This window comes from Cenococcum geophilum (genome assembly GCF_001692895.1).
Source record: "Cenococcum geophilum 1.58 unplaced genomic scaffold K441scaffold_18, whole genome shotgun sequence".
In the NCBI taxonomy this organism is placed as follows: Eukaryota; Fungi; Ascomycota; class Dothideomycetes; order Gloniales; family Gloniaceae; genus Cenococcum; species Cenococcum geophilum.
This window is the reverse complement of record NW_027137576.1, coordinates 2,027,062-2,040,812: the sequence shown is the minus strand read 5'-3', so window position 1 is coordinate 2,040,812 and position 13,751 is coordinate 2,027,062.

The window sequence follows — 13,751 nt, the reverse complement described above, 5'->3', positions numbered from 1 at the left end:
AATACCGAAGAGACTATAGGAGGTTATATTATAGAACTTTATTATTAAGTTACTAAAGTTAAGAGATCCTATTACCAGATAAGATTATAACATAATCTTAGTAATAGTAGACAAGCTTATAAAGTAGGGATACTTTATAGCATATACAGAAGAAATATTAGCGGAAGATATCGCTAGAATCTATATTAAAGAAGTATTTATAAGATATAGAGCACTAAATAAGATTATATTAGATAGAGATCCAAGATTTATAGCAGCATTTTAAGAAGTATTCTTAGTAGAGCAAGAAGTTTAAGTAATAACTTCCACTATATATTATCTACAGACAGATAGGCAAACAGAAAGATTAAATTAGACACTAGAGCAGTATCTAAAGCATTATGTCAACTATATATAGAATAATTGGGTATCGCTATTACTAGTTATATAGTTTATATACAATATAACACTATAAGAAGAAATAGGCACGTTACTATTTAAGGCGAATTACGGATATAAGCTAAGGACCTTATTATTACCATATTAAGTAAAGAAGATAAATAGCACAGCTAAGTAAAAAATAAAGAGTTTAATAATCTTTATGTAGACCTTATAGAAATAGCTAAGGTAGTACAGTAAAGGATAAAAAAGTACTACGATGCTAAGAGATCTGAGGGACTAGATCTTAAGGAGGGAGATAAAGTATAGCTACTATATAAAAATTTCAAGAGTTAATAACTAAGTAAGAAGTTAGACCACGTTAGACTAGGACCTTTTAAAATTATATAAAAAATTTCACCGGTTATATTTAAGTTAAACCTACTAGCTAGGATAAAGATCTACCCTATATAGCATATCGTAATGCTAAAGCTAGTATATAGGAATGTTAAGCTACTAGTTTATAAAGCAGACATATATAGAGGATAAGAGGAAGACAAATAGTAAGTTTTAAAGATCGTTAGTTATAAGGACGTAGATAATAAAATATAGTACGAAGTAAAGTAAATAGGCTATAATAAGACTACCTAGGAGCTACTAAAGAACCTAAAGAACGCTATAGGAAAGGTATAGGAGTATTAGAAGAGAAAAGGTCAGGCAATATTAATAAAGAGGAATCGCTAAAGAACGAGTTACCTAAGGGGGACCTAGGAAGAGCGACTGCCGAACTACTTGGAGTTATTTCCTTCTCTGTTAAAAGAGAATCCGTTCTTTTATTACTAAGTTCCTATAGACCTTATTCTATAAGTTTCTACTTCTTAAAATAAACCTTCTTATATACCTTTTTAAGACAAAGCAAGCGAGTAAAGGCAGCAATCTAAGTATCTAAGGCCTTCTGTTCCGCATTACGAGAACGCTTAAGCTTAGCTAGGGCCTACGCTAAATTACTATTAAGCTTCGCAGCGGTAGATTAAATATAAGACCCTATAACAAATTACTTAGGGAACTTAGAGACTATTAAGAGTTATAGGACGCGTATATTTAGCGTTAGAAGTAGAATAAACATCGCAAGATAATTAAACGTTTGCTTTAGTACACTCTAAATAGGAAGAGGGTTGTTAAGACAAAGGACTTACTAACGCAATATAAACTAACCCCTCTTTTAAGCAATAAGAACACGGAGACGCTATTATTTTACTAATTAATAATATTACAGCAATAGTGCGAGCACGACGTTGCGTATATAAAGAAGAAGAGGCTTTAGGTATTATAAGTAATAATATTAACCAAATTAATTAGACGGATATTATACCTCTAGTAAACAACTTAGAGATGCTAGGTATCTTTAAGGACGAAGATAAAGAGAAGGGAGATGGTGTTATAAACGCTTTAAGTACAATGTTATAACTACTTAGAGAGGAGTTAGAAGATGCTAGTTAGTTAATATAAGCACGGTCTAGGATAAAACCTATAAAACTATATAATAAGGAATAGTAACTAAGGTTATATAAGGTGCTATATAAAGAACGAGAGGAATAGGAGGAACTTACGTACCTTATATATACTGCGTACTTTACGTATAAGAAGGATTTTATAGGAGTACGGTTATATATTTAAGGACCCTTAGTCCCTACCTAGATAGTTCCTTCCTTATAGTAATTCTTAGAATATAATTAGAGTTAATCTATTGGGCAACTACTCTACCAGTTGTTATTACGTTGTTAACTTACTTACAATACCTATATACCTAGCCTATTAATGAGTTCACCGTAGTTCCTACTACAAGGCTCCGTTACACTAAGTGTATACAAGCAAATATACAATTATCCTATAATATTTAATTTATCTCTAACGCTAAATATACGCGTCTTATTACTTTCTAAAGTCTCTAACTTCCTTATTTAATTTGTCTTAGGGTCTTACGTATTAGTAGTGGCTAAAAAAACTAAAGAGTAAGCTAGCTAAGGCCCTTATTAAAGTTTAACGTTATTTTAATAAGGCGTCTTAGGCTCTAAAGGCTTAACTTAATACTTATACTTAATTATCTTATTTATTAAAAGGTTATAAAAAGGTATACTCTAAGGAGTTCCGTCTTGTTAAGTAAGGTCTCTTTAAGCCTAAGGCTAAGGAGGCTAAAAAGGATTCTAATTATAGAGAGGCAGAAATAGTTTATACGCTAGTAGTAGATCCTTTAGGTAATCCGGCTTATCTATTACCTTTAACTAATTCCTTTATCTTTAGCTCCTTTTTAATATTACTTAACCTATTCTCTTCTAATACTTCTATACTTTTCCTATAGCGTTTTTTAAATTCTATAGTGGCTTTTAGGTAGTCTTATTATAGCCTATTTACTTAACCTTATACTATATTTTATTGTCTATATCCTTATAATTAACGATCTTTAAAACTTACTATTTGTCTTTTTCCTGCCCTTTATATATATCCGTTTTATAAACTAGTAGCTCTATATCTTTATACGCTAGTTTTAGCATTATAATATACTATATAGGGTAGATCTTTATCCTAGCTAGTAGGTTTAACTTAAATATAGCCGGTAAAATCTTCTAGGTGATTTTAAAAGGTTCTAGTCTAACGTAGTCTAACTTCTTACTTAGTTATTAACTCTTGAAAATTTTATATAGTAGCCACACTTTATCTCCCTCCTTAAGATCTGGTCCCTTAGATCTCTTAGCATTATAGTACTTTTTTATTTTCTCTTATACTTTTTTTACTAATTCTATAAGGTCTATATAAAGATTTATTAATATCCTTATTCTTTCTTTAGCTATACTACTTATTTTCTTTACTTATTATAGTAATAACGATATTCTTAGCTTATATCTATAATTTGCCTTAAATAGTAATATGCCTATTCCTTTCTATAGTATTATATTATATATAAACTATATAACTAGTAATAACAATACCCAATTATTTTATGCATAATTAATATAATGTTTTAGATACTGCTCTAGCGTCTAATTTAGTCTTTCTATTTAACTGTCTGTTTATAGGTAATATATAATTAGTGTTACTGCGCGAACCCCTTGTTCTGCTAAAAATACCTCCTAAAATGCTGCTATAAATTTTAGATCTCTATCCGATATAATCTTACTTAGTGCTTTATATCTTATAAATACTTCTTTAATATAGATTTTAGCGACATCTTCTGCTGAGATTTCTTCTGTATATGCTATAAAGTAGCCCTATTTAGTTAACTTGTCCACTATTATAAGGATTATATTATACTCCTATCTAGTAATAGGATCTTTTAACTTTAGTAACTTAATAATAAAGTCCTATAATATAACCTTTTATAGTCTCTCTAGTATTTTAATAGGTTATAGCCCTCCGTATAGCTTATACCTTATTAGTTTATTTCTTTAGTAATCTAAATACTCCTTTATTACTTTTCTAGCTATGCCCTAGATTCTATTAATAATACATTCTTCCTAAAGTCTTAATACTAAGCCTATTACTCTATTATGTCCTTAAGTTATTCCTTTATAGAAATCTTCTATAAAATATTCTGCTATACTTCTTAGGATATACTTTACTTCTTAATTTTTGTATATATCTACCTATAGATCTTTTAGCTATGCCTTTAGAATTATTTATACCTAAAAGCTTTTTAGTGTTTTATAGACTCTTTCTAGTATCTTATCCTTTTAAGTTGCTACTATTTTAGGGTGATTGTATCTAATTAATCTGTCTTTATCTCTGCGTAGTATTGCTTTTAATAGTTTCTCGTTATTTTATAGTTTAGCCTTTCTGCTTAATACGTCTGCTCTTATATTTTTAGTGCCTTTAGTATACTAAATCTTAAAATGGTATTTCGTAAGTATCTCTACCTATCTAACTTATCTTTAATTAAGTTCTTTTATTATTAGAAACCCCATTAGGTTCTTATAATCTGTCTTAACTATAAATAGTTTTTCTGCGCCTTATAAGAATGCTCTCTATTTTTTAAGTGCTGTAACTATACCTAATAACTCCTTATTATAGATGTTATAGTTTAACTCTAGTAGTGTTATCCTTTAACTATAGTATGCTACTAGGTGCTATGTATCCTTATACTTCTATAATAAATATACTCCTAGTATAAAGCTTAATACGTCTATTTTTACAACCGTGTTTAGTCCTAGTTAATAAATTTTAAGGATTAGCTCCTAGGTAAATAACTCCTTAAGTTCTCTAAATAAGTTTCTTTATTCGTCTCCCTATACCTATAGTTCCTCTTTCTTTATAAGCCTTGTAAATGGTTTAATATTCTTTAACTACTACGTAATAAACCTTCTGTAGTAGTTGCAGAACCCTAAAAATAATCTTAACTATATTATATTCTTTAGTTCCTACTAACTTACTATAGCTTCTATTTTCTTTAGGTCTATACTAGTATAACTTAGTTTAATAATAAATCTAATAAAATTAGTCTTTCTAGTGAAGAACTTGTATTTCTTAATTGCTACTAGCATCTATTCTTCTTATACTCTCTTTAAGACCCATTTAACGTATTCTCCATGTTCTTCTTTAGTTATTAAGTAAATAATAATATTTTTAAGGTATGCTATAATAAACTTATTAAGGTGTTCTTCTAATATACTGTTAATTCGTTTCTGGAATATTACTAATATATTTATTAACCTAAATTATATAACTAATAGCTTATATAGTCCTTCTTTTAACCTAAAGGCTGCCTTCTATTTATTGCCTTCCTTAATTCCAATCTAATGGTATACCTATCTTAGATTTATCTTTATAAAGATTTACGCGTTACCTATCTAATATTAGATTTCGTTAATTAAGGGTAAAGAATATCTATTCTTTCTGGTAATACTATTTAACTATTTATAGTTAATATATAATCTAAGCTTTCCGTTCTTTTTTAGTATAAACAGTATTAGATAACCTACTAATAACTGTAATGGTCTAATATATCCTTTTTATAGGTTCTCTTAAATAAACTCTTTAAGTGCTCTTAACTCCTCTTTAGTAAGTTTATAGGTTAGAAAGAACCTTAGACTCGTTCCTAGTTCTAACTCTATTTTATAATCCTATACTATATAATCTGCTAGCTCTTTACTTTCTAGGCTCTATAATTTTTTGCTATACTTATAGTATTTCTTTAGTATGTATAATAATCCCTTCTTAGTTTCGTTATATATTGCTTTAACTTAGTACTATACTAACTTAGTTTATTATCGTATTTTGTGTTATTAAGTATCCTTAATATTGACCTAACCTGTAATCTAATTAATCTTTAGATTATATTCCTGTAATTAAAGCATTTCTAATACTGCCTTATCCCGTCCTAATAGTAGGATATTAAAAGATATCTTAATTTGTCTCCCTTTAATAGTGTTAGACTTATAAGGGGATATCACATAGCTACGGTTCGTAGATAGTATAATAGTTGTTCTTTTCTGTTTTCTTCTTAAAGAAAGGGGTAAGGAACTTAAGGTTCCTCACCACGCTAGTGCCGCGGCGGCACGTGATGGCAACTTGCCGTACGTAACGGCAACTTGCTATACGTGACGGCAATATACCTTATATGGTAACCATTTGCCTTTATTCCTAACACTAGCAACTCTTTTTTTGTGGTTGCTATCTATATATATATACCGCTTAGCTAGCAGAATAAAAATTAATCCTCCTTACTTACTATTGCCATTATAATATAAGTCTCGCTATTCTAAAATTTGCCTCTTAGCACGTGGTGCTTTCTTGCTTATAAGTTATGGGTAGGTATCTTATCAGTAGGGCCGCTAAGGCGCTAGCGGTAAGTAAGCCAATAGCGATTTTCTATCCCGGGGATAGAAAATCCTAATTAGCTAGTTTAAGTTAGGGTCTGTAGAATCTAACTAATTAGACAACTTTGACCGCCGGTTGAAGTTCCTGGACATCTTAAGACCTTACGTAACTAAGAAATTTCTAGGGACTCCCTTTTAACCCAACCTTTAACTTATATATATAGAGTATTTATATTAACAAACGTCTCTAGTGCCTTATTTAGGTTTGCCTTTATCATCGCATCTACTGGGTTATCTTAGCCATTAATCTATCGAATCTTAAAGAGTTCTTAACGCTTATAGGATTGCTAAAGTGCCATAATATCAATTATAAGGCGCTTCTCCTTTGTGGTACTAAGCTTAACTAAACACTTATAGAGGGAAAATAAATNNGTNNANANNATTATAGGGATAANNGGAAGTTTAAGTTAATCTATAATTATCTTTAGGGTAGTTCCAATTGTAATTGCTATATTAACTCCGCCAACTATTCTATATATCTCTAACGCCAAAACACTTTAGGTAACGCGCTTGCTCTTAGTTAAGCTCTAATAGATAAAATTACTATAGATTATAAAGTTATTCTCTCTAGTAAATTCGTTTATAATAATAATCTTATATCCTAACTAGGAGCTAAAATCTTTATTATTTATAAACAATCCATTAACAAATACAAAGAGCTTAGCGGTAGGAAGATTAATAGGCATATAGAGTAGTCCCCAATTAAGATGGTTTATTTGCTAGAAAAGACGTTTATTTAGGGCAAGAACGTCGTCCTTAGTTGGTTCCTAGTGTTAGGTGGTAACGGAGAGATTAAATAAAGCCTTAGGTTAATAGATAGAAGCAATATAAGCTCTATAAGCGCGTTGCTCCACATATCCTTACTTTAGGAAATTAACGTTAATAACGTTAATCTTCTTACCTTAACCCTTCTGGCGCAAAGCAATAGAATCCTCGTTTAGGGAGAGGATGTATCTATTAAAGAGTAATAGTGTTATTAAGTTAAGCTTTTCCTTTGGCTTTGCTATAAGATTTACCTTTATTAGCTTATCCTCTTTAAAAGCTAAGAATTGGTTATCTCCTAAGATAATTATATTATCAGTTTATATACTAACGATTCTGAATAGGGTTCCTATGGTTATAATAAGGAAGCAGGGATTAAATATAGAAGTAGTTATTAAAAGCTTCTCTTTATGGTGCTTGCTATAGGTAGCCCACCAGTAAGTTCCTGCCTTTATAATTCCATACAATAGCTTAAGCACAACTATAATTATATCTTTAGGATACTAGTGGCAAATTTACTTCGGAAGGTATACTAATATTAAGCGCTAAAGGTGCGTCTCTAATTGGGTGTAGGCTTAAGTAATATCTCGTAAATAAACTACTATTCTATTCTTTATTAAGGAGGGAGCTAATGCAATAATAACTTGCTAACTAGCTCGTTAAATTATAGGAGATTATATAAGAATTATCTTTTTGCTATTATTGTTATAACCTTAGATAATAAGCCTTAATTTCTTAAATAGGGCGTTAGTAGCTTTGCCCTTAATCTCGTTAGCTATTCTTAACTTAAAGATACGAACTCTATCAAACTTAATAGGGTTATATTTCTTAAATTTAAAGACTCCTCTTGCGATAAGACCGTCAATCTCCTGCTTATTAGATGCTTGGAAAGGAGCTCTTAGGGTTATAATATGACCTTCCTTTTAAAGCTGTTTTGCGAGCTTAAAGTCAGCCTTCTCTTTGGCTATTATAAAGGCCATTAATAACTTAACTTTATTCTTAATAGCGGCAACAAATTATTCTTTAAAATTAATAAGGTGTTGGCGATTTCGTAATCCCTTTAGGCGACCTCTACCGCGTCGTAGTTGTAGCGTATCTACTATAATTATATCGGGATTATAGTCGCCTTCTAAAGCATATTAATCGTGGTTCTCTTCTAAGGCATCTTCTAGGGCATCCTATAAAGGCTTAGAATTATTATCTTTATAGTAAGGCTTAATAACAGTTAAACGGAATTAGGTGGGTCCGTAAGGCATCTAAATAGTATAAGTTTAACCATTAATTATAATAAGTTAATGTAGGCCTAACCATCCTCCCCTTTTACGCCATACGCGTACTTTAGACTAGAGTGGCAGATTAAGCGCAGTTAAGGTGTTTGGGCCATTTCTTATTCCTAGTGCGTTATTAACCTAGCGTGTAGCATAGAGGCGTTATACCTTCTTTATTACCTTGCGAATTGCCTTAGCTTATTATATAACAGAGGGAGATAGTAGAGAATTATTAGTTATTCGTGGGTAGGCGCTAAAGACTAGCAATATAGGTACGAGTCTATCCGGGCCAGCGGAATTATTAATAGCTTTAACAGCTATTTATAAGGTAAGTTCTTCGCTAGCGTCCTTTAGTTCTAAAGAGATAATCTTATATACGCGGCGTAATATCGCTCCACTTTTTTAATACTATTATATGCCTTAATAGGGACTTCCTTAACCTTAATTGCTATTGCCTTTATTTATTATCGGAACTCTATAGATAAGAAGTTCTTTCCTATATTATAGACGATTTAATTAGGGGGTCCTAGGTAGATATTAATCTAGTATAACTAAAGGGTATCCTATACGTTCCTAGCTAATATATCCTTTAAAAATCGTACAGCTTAAAAAAAGGTTAAGAAGTTAACAACTTAGAGTACTGGCTTGCCGCTAAAGTATATAACGTCGACAATAATACAGAAGTTAAAGTTATAGTTATCTTTAAGGGTGAACTTAAATCGGCCAGGGGACCTCTGGTTTATTTAGTAGTAGTAGCAGTATTTTATAAGATGCTTAATTGCCTTAACCTTAACTTTATAGCCTGCTCGCTAAAGAACCCTAAGCAATTGGTAAACTAATAGGTGACTAAAACGACGGTGTAGTTGGCGTAACTCTAACTTAGTTAAATGGCTCTAAGCAATACTCTTTTCTGGTTATTAAAGGAGTAACTAGGGGTAACCCTACTTACGCATAACGGGCACCCAATTATCTCCTTAGATAAGTACATTCTTAAGGTTATTAAGCTTAACGCCTAATTTATCTATATCTTTAATACAAAATAGAAACGGGGTATTTGTGGGAACAACGTGAAAACTAATATACCCTAAGGGGGTTTAAACCCTAATTGTACTAAGAGAAATTATAGTACCTTTGCTAAAACGAATCGTATACTGGCCTGCCGTTAAATAGTTAATCTAAACAGAGCTATTAAGCTACTAAAGGGCTTAAACTTAAAGTTCTTTTGCTGTAAATACTCCTGCGGCTCCAGTATCCGGTATAATACTATAGAAGACGTTCGCCAAGTATCTATTATTAAAGGAAAACGCGGAGCTCTCCTTTAGCTCGTTAAAGATATTTAACTTCGTAATAGAATAGAGCGTAGATTAGTTATTAAGGACAGCAACGGTTTATATGCCATTTACCTTACTATACTTAGTAAAGTATTGGTTAGGTAAGTAGTCCTTAATTTCTATATCCATAAGGAGCTATTTAGTCTTATTAACCTCACCCTTAAGGTCTTCTACGCCTTTATATTAAACTAGGAAGCTTTAGAAGTAGGCCATAATAACCTTATAATTTCCAACATTTCTTATACTCTAACGGAACTTATTATATACCTCTTTTCGCTTATTAAGGGAGTGTCTAGTTAACTAGCAATTTGGCTTCTTATAAACGTAGCATTTCTTTTAGTAATTACTTCAAAATAAACCTCTATAAGGACCTCTATAATTACCTTATAGTTAACGTTAATTATACCCTCTTCCGTATTCCCTACCGCGGCCACTATATATTTAATTAGTCCAGTTATAATTATATTAGTCAGGAATACTTAGTTAGGTAGGATTTTCGGTATAGAACTGTTAAGATTCTTATGTTTATATTATAGTACCTACAGTAGAGCGTAGCTTAGTATATACTCCTTTAAACGTATCTGCAGGTTTATATAGCGCTAAGTTGCACTTAGGAACGCTATAGCATGCTAAGATAACCTAGTCCCTTAGGCTGTTCTTATTTTAGTAAGTTTTAGTAAGGCCATATTAGATTTTCTAGAGTTTATTAAAGAGTAGTTAAAGGCACTCTAAATAAGTCTTTATTAGGTTAGAAGCAATAACTCTCTAAAATATAGTCTCTCGCCATTCGGATATATAAAGTTGGCGATTTTTATTAGTCTTAAAGTAGGCTCTAGTAAGCTAAAGCATTATATTAAAGCTATAGTTTTTACCCATAATATGGTCATAATAGAATATTACTGCCTGTCCCTTTAATATAATAGAGAAAGCATAATAGAACTAGTGGCGTTAAATTCCGACCTTATTACAGCAGTTATAAAATACCTATAGTTTTACTCTAAGCATGTCGTATAATTCTCCTCTAAACTTCGTCTCTTCGTCCAAATATACCTTTATTAGATTTATAACTTCTTAAGATAGAGGCTTATCGGTTGGCTAGGATAGAGGAGTTAGAGGTAGTAAAGGTAGAGGAAGAGCACCTCTAGGTGGAAGAGCACCTTTAGGTAAAAGAGTAGCGTTCTAGGGGTTTTATTCCGAATTAAAGTTACCTTTTAAAGAATATAGGTTAGTTTTAGGTTTCCGTAGTTAACATATAATCTTAGCTTTCGTCTATACTAGTTTTTCTATACTAGTAAGAATGGCGTAAATATTACTAGTAATTAGGTTACTATCCTTAGCAATATACACCCTATTCCTTTAGAGGGAGTCTTAAAAATCTTAAATAATATTAACATTGCTAAGTGCCTAGGTGTCAACAGTCCGTTCTATAAAATCCTCCTTAAAGTATTCCCATAACTATAAATCGGCGTAATAGCTATCTCGGTAGAATAGAATATAGTGTAGGAGAAAGCCATTAACTTATTTTGCGGTATAGGTTGTTATATTAAAGGTAAATACGTCCTAATCTTTATTAATGAGTTTCGCGTATATAGCTACCCCTAGTGGTAAGGAGTCTCTCCAGTTGTTTAGAGTGGCCATAGTTATATCTTCGGAGGAAGGGAATATTGGTAGTGTAGGGATTGTCGTTTAGTACGCGTTTGTGATATATATTTGTCGTTTAGTACGCGTTTGTCGTTTAATACGCGTTTATGACGTATATTTGCGGTTATGGGGCTTAGGACCAGTTCTGGCCTTAAATCGCGAAGACTCGTAAAGCGTATTATTCTGCGTGATAGACGCAAGAATCTATAATCTAGGGAAGGCTTAAGACCAGTTCTGGCCTTTAGATCCTTGGATTTATAGAAGAGTTCTATTTAAGGTTTAGGACCAGTTCTAACCTTAAAAGACAGCTTCCCTTAGCACGAGTAGCACTGGTATAGTGGCTTATCTCTTCTTAGTGAAAACCTAGCTGTTCTGTGGTATAACAGTAAAGTTAACCACTAATCAGTGTTGGACTCACAAGGGGATATCACGTAGCTACGGTTCGTAGATAGTATGATGGTTGTTCTTTTCTGTTTTCTTCTTAAAGAAAGGGGTAAGGAACTTAAGGTTCCTCACCACGCTAGTGCCGCGGCGGCACGTGATAGCAACTTGCCGTACGTAACGGCAACTTGCTATACGTGACGGCAATATGCCTTATATGGTGACCATTTGCCTTTATTCCCAACAAATAGTTACCTAAATTAGTCCTGTTTTAAGGTTAATAATGCCTCCTCTATAGGTTATTGGATCTCCTAAAATCGTAACTAATAAGTAAGGTTGCTTCTTCTATTTATAAGGTAATTCTATTTTTTTTATTAGTAATATATAATTTCTTATTGCTCTACTATTTATTAGTGCTTTAAACTGTTAATCTTACTAATTAACTTATAAATTTAGGTATTGTTTTTAAACTCCTTTAAGGGTCTAAGGCTTTACTACTAGCTCCCTCTAGTTTTATAGGCCTCTACTTTTCCTAACTATTAGCTACTTAATCCTATTATACTTAGCTCGCTCTTTAGCCAATATCTAGCTTGCTTTTTATCCTCTATATACTATAAATACGTATTCTTTAGGTACTCTTACCACTATTATTTATCTAAGCACTTTTCCGTAAGGAATCTTCCTAGTTAAAGTATTAAGTCTCCTAACTCCTAAACTTCTATTAGATGCTATTTATATATATACTTAGCATTCCTACACTATTGCTCCCCTAGCGTGTTATGGGATACCCCCGTAACACCTTATACACATCCACCTATTTCCACTAACTTAGTAATTAGAGACTAACCGTAAAATGGCAATCTAATGGCAATCTAACGGCAATCTAACGGCAATCTATAGCATTCTGCCATATTCTACTAAGTTCTACTAAATTCTACTAAGTTTTGCTAGGACCACGACCTAAACCCTATTCTGCCCTATATACGTATTAACTAAGCAACTAAGTCAATAATATATACCCTTTCTTCCTGTTTCCTACCTTCTCTCCTTATATAATGTCTTAACTTCTTATACAGTTTATATATATAGCTTAATAATATCTACCTTGCTATATATTATCGCCGCTTATACTTACTCCGTAACACTACATTGCGTTAACTTTATATACTACCTCCGAAATATAGAACAACCCTAAAGCCCCTATAACGGCCATTAATACCATATCCGCACTCTAAGAATAACTAGTAGAAATATAAAAGTCTTTTATAGACGCCCTTATATAAAACTAAGCTACTTTAAATTAATAATAAGCTGAATAAGAAGTACAATACTAGCGATTAATTAAAAACCTCTAAAAAGAAATCCGCATACTTAAGATGCCTATATTAGGGCCTTAAGACCAAATACTATCTCTAAAGATAAATACGCGGAATATAAGCCCTAAACTTATAATAGCTATCTACCTTAAACTAACTACTATACTAAAACGATCCGAACGACTACTAAATCCCCTAGTATTTACTAGTAAATAATAAGAACTCTAATTATTCCTAAGCTAGCTTAAAAATAAGCTAACCAACTCTATTACGCCCTAAGTTAACTAGAAGGAAAGGTAGCTAACCTTATTAAACCTCTTTAACTAAACTTAGTATAAAGCCTAGTTATACTTCTTAAAGCTATATATAGTAACCCAAACCGCTAAGCTACTACTTAGAGGAAAATAAACTATATAGCTTAAAAAACAAATAGCTTCCTAGTATACTTCTCTAAATTTAACTATTACGTAAGGGAAATAGGCTGGAACGACTCCGCACTAATTAATATCCTTATTAAATCTCTAAGCCCTAAACTGAAAACCTCCCTAATAGGCGTAGACCTACTAGGAGCCCTTAATGCCTACGCAAACGTTATTAATAAACGGTATAATGATATACTACGCCTAATACCGAAGCCCGCCCTAATATAATATAGCAACCCCATAAACGTCTATTAAGTTATTATCTTAGCCTAAGTACCCCAATGCTATAGATATTAACACTAGAACCCTAGAGTACGCCTTACTAGGGTCCCCTAAATAAAAAAGACGCATTAAGCTAGGCCTTTGCTTTAAGTATAAAAGTAAGGACTATATCTTAAAATAC